The following is a 7,327-nucleotide window of genomic DNA, read 5'->3' on the forward strand; positions in this document are numbered from 1 at the left end:
GATAGATCCTGCATTACAATTATTACTGTAGTCAACGTTGCTTTGTTAGAAAATAGAAATAACAAAAGGATCTCAGTTTTGATTATTTGTTTCTGTTAATAAATCTATCAGTCAAAAAATTCTAATAATTACAGCGTCGGCTTGCTCGTAGCCTCGTACGTGAAAAACGCGACAACGAAGGGTGGCTTGATCAGCCTATTCCTGACCAGTGTATTTGGCCTATTGACTTCCTTTTCGGAAAGGAAGGCTGAGGGGAGAAGTAATACCCTTGCACAACGTCTGGTGCCGCGCGTACCGTCCCGCATCACACTATAAGTACACCCTCCAGGAATTCAGTCAAAGGCCATCAAGTATCGATCTACTCGTAATTTTCTTCTTCTTCCTCCTCCTCTTCTTCTTCTTCCAAGCTGTGCTTCTGGAAGGCATGGATGAGTCATTGCAATGCCTCGTCGAGAGGGTAAGAACGGGTTTTCTTTCCCTCCTCTACGTGCACGCCTTCTTGCCATCGTCTGCCTACGAGACTGCATGGGTAGCCATGATCCCCCATCCTGAACGCCGTCGTCGTCCAATGTTCCCAAACTGTTTAGTTGTGGGTGCTCCACAACCAGAACCATGCGGGTCATGGGAGACCTTGATCTCACCATAGACCACCTCACCGCCACTCTGGCCTGTTTATACGCTTAGACCTGGAACGTTGGTCCATAAATATAGATGAAGGTAACACTATGTCGCGTCGTCGTTCTTCATTCTTCAATGGTTCGGACTGACATTCATTGACAGAAAAAGTGCAAAATTGAAAAAGAAATATAGTCTAATTCCCACCCCTCCTCCACGTATACGGAGGTTCGCTCCTCAAAAGTAAATAATTAAAAAATAAAGATCTTCGAGTTGGATCAAATGTTATTGTTTCTATTTACTCTACATAATTCTATTAGCTGTGCTCCCATTTTATTATTCTCATAAGATGAAAAACTGTCACATCATTTCACTTTTCAGAATTTGAATTCTTGTCTACGGTGAATACAAAAATTACACGCCACACACTATATGTTGCGGCCAATCGCCTCGTCGCCGATCGCCGGGAAGCGTGCACCTGCAAAAGAAGTCCGCACTGACCGGAGGCGGCTCCGCGGGACCCTCCGACGGTCAAGTCAGAGAGGTGACTGGGCAACAGTGAAATGCAGACAAGAGCTCTGAGAAGAGAGAGAGGGAGAGGAGAGAGGAGCGAGCCTGCGTATGTGGGAGAGACGGGCGGATCGATCCCTTGCACTGTTGCCTTCCCCGGTATATATAGTGGGGCACTGTATGGCGCCATCATAATGGCGCGGACAAGTGAGGAACTGTCAACTCACTGTAGACTGTCAGAGCCGCCGTGAAGACTTCATGTCGCCGTGTAGCCGTCTAATCACCAGGGTTGACCCGGCTCTCGACGGGACAATGCCCTAGGTAACTGTGCCGCATGTCCGTGTCAGAGCTGACAACGTCTGCGGCCGTACGGTGGTTGGTGAGTCGGCCGACCCAAGGTCGGTGGCCAGCAGAGTGGCGTCGGACTCCTCCGTCGGTCGGCGAGCTTCATGTGGGTCGGCTACCGGACCTCTGGTTTAGCGGTCGGGAATGGACCGTGAATGCCGCAGTTAGCCACTGATGGCGTCCGTCGCCTGTCGCCCGACTACGATCGGCCAGTCAGAGTCGTCCGTCGGGCCGTTGGTTAGTCGGTCGGGCCGCCAGCCGTCGGCCTCCGATAGTCGTCGGTCGGTCGGGCCGCCAAGCCCGGTCGGGCCCTCCGATAGTCGTCGGTCGGTGGGTATCCCCCAACAGTTGCCCCCCTCCACTCCTAAGTCGGGTGGAGAGCTGGCCGATGCCTCATTCGGGTAGCAAGACCGGGCGACTGGGAGTGATTTGTCGCATGTGCAGATCCGACCGTACCGCCGGCTGATCCGTGTCTGACACCTCACGAATCCCAAGTGATCCGAACGTCTAGTCGATGCCAGAAGTCGCGCCGGCGTCCGGTGTCAGACGCCGCGTCTTGTCGTCGTCAGTCGTCACGTCGGTGTCAGAAGATCGGGTGCCGGACGATACGGCGTCAGTCAATCGGATATTCGGCGCCGATCGCGGGTGAGGCGTCCCATCGGGAACGCGGACCGGCGCGGGCGGCCGACTGCGGAGCCAACCCCCGCGCGCCGCGTGTCATGGTGGTGGCCGGCGTCCGCTCCGGCATTTAATGAGGGCGGTGCGGGCGTCCCGGACGAAGCGCGCCGAATCCTCAGCCAACCGGCGGGCGCCACGCGTCGCACATCTGGAGGTCTTGGTCGGCGCGGGAGCATCTCGGCCGTCGGTCGGCCCTATATATATAGGACCTCCCGGACCCTGACCCACATTTGCCATTTGCTGGGGGAAACTCTGTCCGGGCGATTTCTCGGTCGTCGCGGGCAGAGCTCTTCTCTACCTCCGGAGGGTCCATCGGGTTCGTGTCCTCCTTCCCCTTCTTCCTTTCTTCTCTTTCTCCGCTTTCTCTTCTTTCTCCTCTTTCGGTTCCTGCACAATGACCAGGAAACCGACTCAGGGAGCTCGGTCGGGGAACCCGACCGACGACACCCGATCGGCTCCGGAAGATGAGGCTTCCTCGCTTTCGGGCCGAACGTCGATCAGCTTCGGGAGCACTATCGCATCCTGGAGCAGTTTCGGCTCTCTGCCCCAGGGGCCGGCGGTCGGGTCAACAACCCTCCGCCTGGCGACCTGGCGCTGTATGTTGAGGACCTTCGTGCGGGTCTTCGACTTCCGATTCCGGAGTTCGTCCGGAATCTGCTTGATTACTACGGACTCTGTCCGGCACAACTGGCGCCGAACTCTGTCCGGCTAATCATTTCTTTCGCGCTGTTGTGTCAGCTCTTGCCGACCGACCCCCGCGTTTCCCTCTTCCGGGCCTTCTTTGTGCTCCGACCCCACCCTAAAGCCCGAGGGTGGTGGCTCTTCAACCCCCGGAAGGTCTTGCCTTCATAACCGGTCTTCCATCGTCCATTCATGGATGGAAGAACCAGTTTTTCTTTGTTTCCTCTTCCTCCTCTTGGGGCTTTCCTTCTCGTTGGGGTACACCCCGAACCGAGGCCAACGAAAACAGTCGGGTGGATGTGGACGACCGGGAGGACTTCCACCGACTCAAAGACATGTCGGTCCCGAAGCAGAGGGAGCTTGTTACCGAGCAAGCTCTCTATGATGCCGGCCTGAGTCTGGTCCCCCGAATAGGTATCGCCCGATCCCCCAGCTTTTCTTTTTGTTCGGCTTTAGGGTAGTTCTGGTCCGGCCTTTGACACTGGTCGGTTTTGCAGGGACACCGCCGAGGATGAGGCGACCGATGCCGAGATTCGTCAGTTTGCCGCCGCGAGGAAGAGGCCAGCGTCGGGGCTGGCCCCTCGCGCCCTTCCAAGAGACCAGCCCCAGTCCCGCCGACCGTGGAAGCGTCGGCGACCGAGGGGTCGGAGCCGATCATAGCCCTCGCGGCTCCGACTGTCCGAGTCGAGGAGAGGCCCGACCGACGAAGTGGCCGAAGGAGTGTCGGCGGTTTCGCCGCCGCGGGTGGAGCCGGATGCGTTCGGGAAGCCGAACATCGTCCGGAGGCGTCCGCTGGCGCAACGGGGGGCGCCGGGTCGAACTCCAGCGTCCCATCGCTGCCAGCCCCGTCGGTCGGGGCAGCTGATCGGGGGAAAGCCCCGATGGAGCCCTCGGAGGAGGAGAGATCAATGCCCCCCAGCGCATACTACCCTGAGGGTGCATCGGCCTTGGCCGACTACAACCTTGCGAGGAGGTTGTGCCAGGGGATCCTCCTCCCTACCGACGTTCAGTCGTTGCGGTCTCGGCAGGTGACCGAGATGCTGTCGCGGTTCTACCCGACAATGGTGGAGGTAAGCTTCGCGTCACCTTTTTCCTTAGAAGAATTTTTGCTTGCCACATAATTCTGACAAAGCTTTTTTCCGTCGGCAGCTGATCTTCACCATGTCCGAGTTGGAGGCCGGATACCGAAGGTTCGGCGACGTTCGGGCAGCCTTTAAGGAAAGGTCGGCGGCGGCCGAGGCCGAAAGAGCGAGGCTGGTCGACCAACTGCAGGAGTCGGTCGACCGGGAGGCCAAGTTGACGGACGAGGTCTCCCGGCTTATGGCCGAACTGAAGTCGGCCAAGAAGGAGGCCAAGCACAAAGGTCGGGTCGTGCGTCGTCTTCGACGCGAACGGGACGGTGCCACCTCCGAACTCCAAGGGGAACGCGAGCAACTTCGGGCCAGCCTGGGGAAGCTCGCGGAAGCCGAAGAGGATTTGTCCATCGCCCAGATCGACGCCGAAATTGCTAGGGCCGAGGCGGAGTTGGCGAGGGAGGAGCTGGCCCACACTGAGGACGAGGCACGGTCGGCGAGGGAATCGGCCGATCGTGCGGTTGAGGACTTCCGGGCCTCCGACCGGTACAAGGAGGAGATGCTCGAGTCGGGCTTCGCCTCCTACCGGGTCGGGTTCGAGGACGGTCGGGATGCCGTCCATGCCTTGTACCCGGAGGTGGACGTCAGCCGAGTCGTTCCGCTACTCGCCGAAGAGGAGGGAACCGAAGAGGAGGCCGACCATCTGTCAGGAGGCGTCATCCCAGCGGAGGAAGCCGTCCCGGAGCAGGAGCCGACCGAAGGTCCCTTGCCGACTGAAGGACATCCTTCTGCCGTTGACCCAGCGCCGCTCACGGTCGAGACGCCGATCCTTCCCGATCCTCCGTCGGTCGAAGAGATTAACCAGGACGAATGATCGGTCCAGCCGACCGTCTTCCTTTTGTTTCTTCTTGAAAATACATGTAATCGGGCTTCGGCCCGACTTTGTAATTTCCTTTGATCAATGAATGAAATTGTCTTTTCTTGTGTCTTTTGTTTGAAATGTCTCTTATTGCTGTAATGTCGAACCCTAGTTACCAACTTAGAGAAGTCGCCAACTCGGGTAAGTCGGTAGGACTTAACCGGCTTGCACAGCTCCGAAGTAGCTTGTGTCCCGACTTTAGGTCGGCTTCCAATAATTGTAGTCGCCGTTCGGGCGCATCTGTTAAGTCGGGAGCCGACCGAACCTGGTAAAGGTTCGGCAGCCGGACCTCCGTAGATGCACTTAGTCGATCATCGTCCGGCGCAGTGTCGAGGGCATGATAGTAAGTCTGGTCCCCATGCTCTTGCGTCGGGTTTCATGTCCTTTGACAGACGGTGGCAAGCCGAGTGTCGTTCAGCCGGCCGTAGGTCGGTCGGCGAGTAGTGGGTGCGACTAAGGTCGCATCATGTGATAGACGGTGGTAAGCCGAATATGCCTCGACCGGCCGTAGCCTGGTCGGAAGTCGCGGCAATAGCCGCGTGGGCTTTTAGCCTTTCTTCGGTCGGGGCCCGATCGGCCAGTCGGCCGATGGATTCTGCCCGAAAATTCGACCGTAGAAGGAGTATGAACTCCCGTCATCGTAGATGCATCGGTCCGTGTAAGGGGCCGATGTGTCGTCGGTGCCAGGTCCGCGTCGATGCGTCGGGGCTGAGCGCCGATCAGTAGTCGAAGAGTTAGAACTCCGATTTTTCAAACTGAACTTGTATTCCGACGATTGAATTACAGAATTCACTGGTAATACAGCTTCAAGTTGTCGGCGTTCCAAGTCCGGGGAATGGGCTTCCCCTCAAGGGTCTCCAGCCGGTAGGCCCTCGGCCCGAAGGTGTCAGCAACCTTGTAGGGTCCTTCCCAGTTGGGAGTCAGCTTCCCTTGGTCCAAGGGCTTAGACACTTCTGCCTTCCTCAAGACTAGGTCGCCCGGCTTAAAGAGCTTTGGTCTGACCTTGGCGTTGTAATACCGGGCGACCCTCTGTCGGTATGAGGCCATTCGGATTTGAGCCTCATCTCGCAGTTCGGGGAGAAGGTCTAGGTCGGCCCTCCGGCTTTCGGAGTTGTCCGGCTCGCGGTACTGCTCGACCCTTGAAGATGGCAGGCCAATCTCGAGCGGGATCATAGCTTCTGTCCCGTAGGCCAAACTGAACGGCGACTCTCCGGTCGGGACGCGGGGTGTCGTTCGGTAAGCCCACAGGACGGAGCCCAGCTCGTCGACCCAGAGACCTTTGGCTTCGTTCAGTCGGGTCTTGAGTCCATGGAGCAGGGTTCGGTTCGTCACCTCAACCTCGCCATTGGATTGTGGGTGCCCGACTGAAGTTAGTCGATGACGGATGTGGAACCTGGCGCAGAAGTCCTTGAAGTCTTGGTTGTCGAATTGCCGTCCGTTGTCGGTGATGATGGTGTGCGGCAATCCGAACCTGAAGATGATGGACTTTTGGACGAAGTCCTCCATCTTCCGCTCGGTGATCTGCGCCAAGGGCTCGGCCTCGACCCACTTCGTGAAGTAGTCGATGGCGACAACGATGAACTTCCTTTGGCCCGACGCCGGTGGGAAGGGGCCGAGAATATCGACTCCCCACTGAGCGAAGGGCCACGGAGCGACAATGGGAGCGATTTGGCTGGCCGGTTGGCGCTGAATATTGGCATACTTCTGGCATGGCTCGCACCTTCGGACCAATTCTGCCGCATCCTTCCTCATGGTCGGCCAGTAGTAGCCCTGTCGTAAGACCTTGAAGGCTAAGGACTTGCCCCCCAAGTGATTCCCACAAATTCCTTCGTGAACCTCTCGGAGGGCGTAGTCAGCGTCGGTCGGTCCCAAGCACCTGAGCAGAGGGAGGGAGAACGACCTCTTGTAGAGTCGGCCGTCCATGATCACATATTGCGACGCCGACCATCGGAGTCGCTTGGCCTCCGCGGGATCTTCGGGACTGGTCCCGTCGGACAGGTACCGGACGATCGGGTCCATCCAACTTGGTTCAGACGTTAGCTGCTGTACTTCTTCGACCCGATCGATGCTCGGCTGTTGGAGGTTTTCGACAAACGTCCGACCCAAAGAATCATAGGCCGACGTTGCCAATCTGGAGAGAGCGTCGGCACGGGCGTTCTCCGTCCTGGGGATGTGGGAGATCTCGAAATGCTCGAGGCGGGCCACGAGATCCTTTACCTTCTGAAGATACTTGATCATGGTCGGATCTCGTGCCTCGAAGTCGCCCTTGACCTGCCCCACGATCAGCTGAGAGTCGGAGAATGCCCGGAGGCTGTCGACGCCCAGTTCCTTCGCCATCCTCAAGCCCGCGAGGAGTGCCTCGTATTCGGCTTGATTGTTGGAGGCCTTGAAGTCGAACCGGAGGGCGTATTCGGTGACCACCCCATCCGAATTCGTGAGCAGGAGCCCGGCCTCGTTCCCCTGAGCGTTGGAGGCTCCGTCGATGTGAAGTACCCAGGTGAAGATC

General features: G+C 57.9%; 1 pseudogene; it reads left to right on the plus strand.

Annotated features, from left to right (window-relative positions):
• The first annotated feature begins 424 nt into the window (after positions 1-424).
• The window catches only part of LOC105032914 (S-linalool synthase-like), a 54,540-nt pseudogene continuing 47,637 nt past the window's right edge, over positions 425-7,327 (plus strand).

The sequence above is a fragment of the Elaeis guineensis genome, chromosome 2 (genome assembly GCF_000442705.2).
Source record: "Elaeis guineensis isolate ETL-2024a chromosome 2, EG11, whole genome shotgun sequence".
Lineage (NCBI taxonomy): Eukaryota > Viridiplantae > Streptophyta > Magnoliopsida > Arecales > Arecaceae > Elaeis > Elaeis guineensis.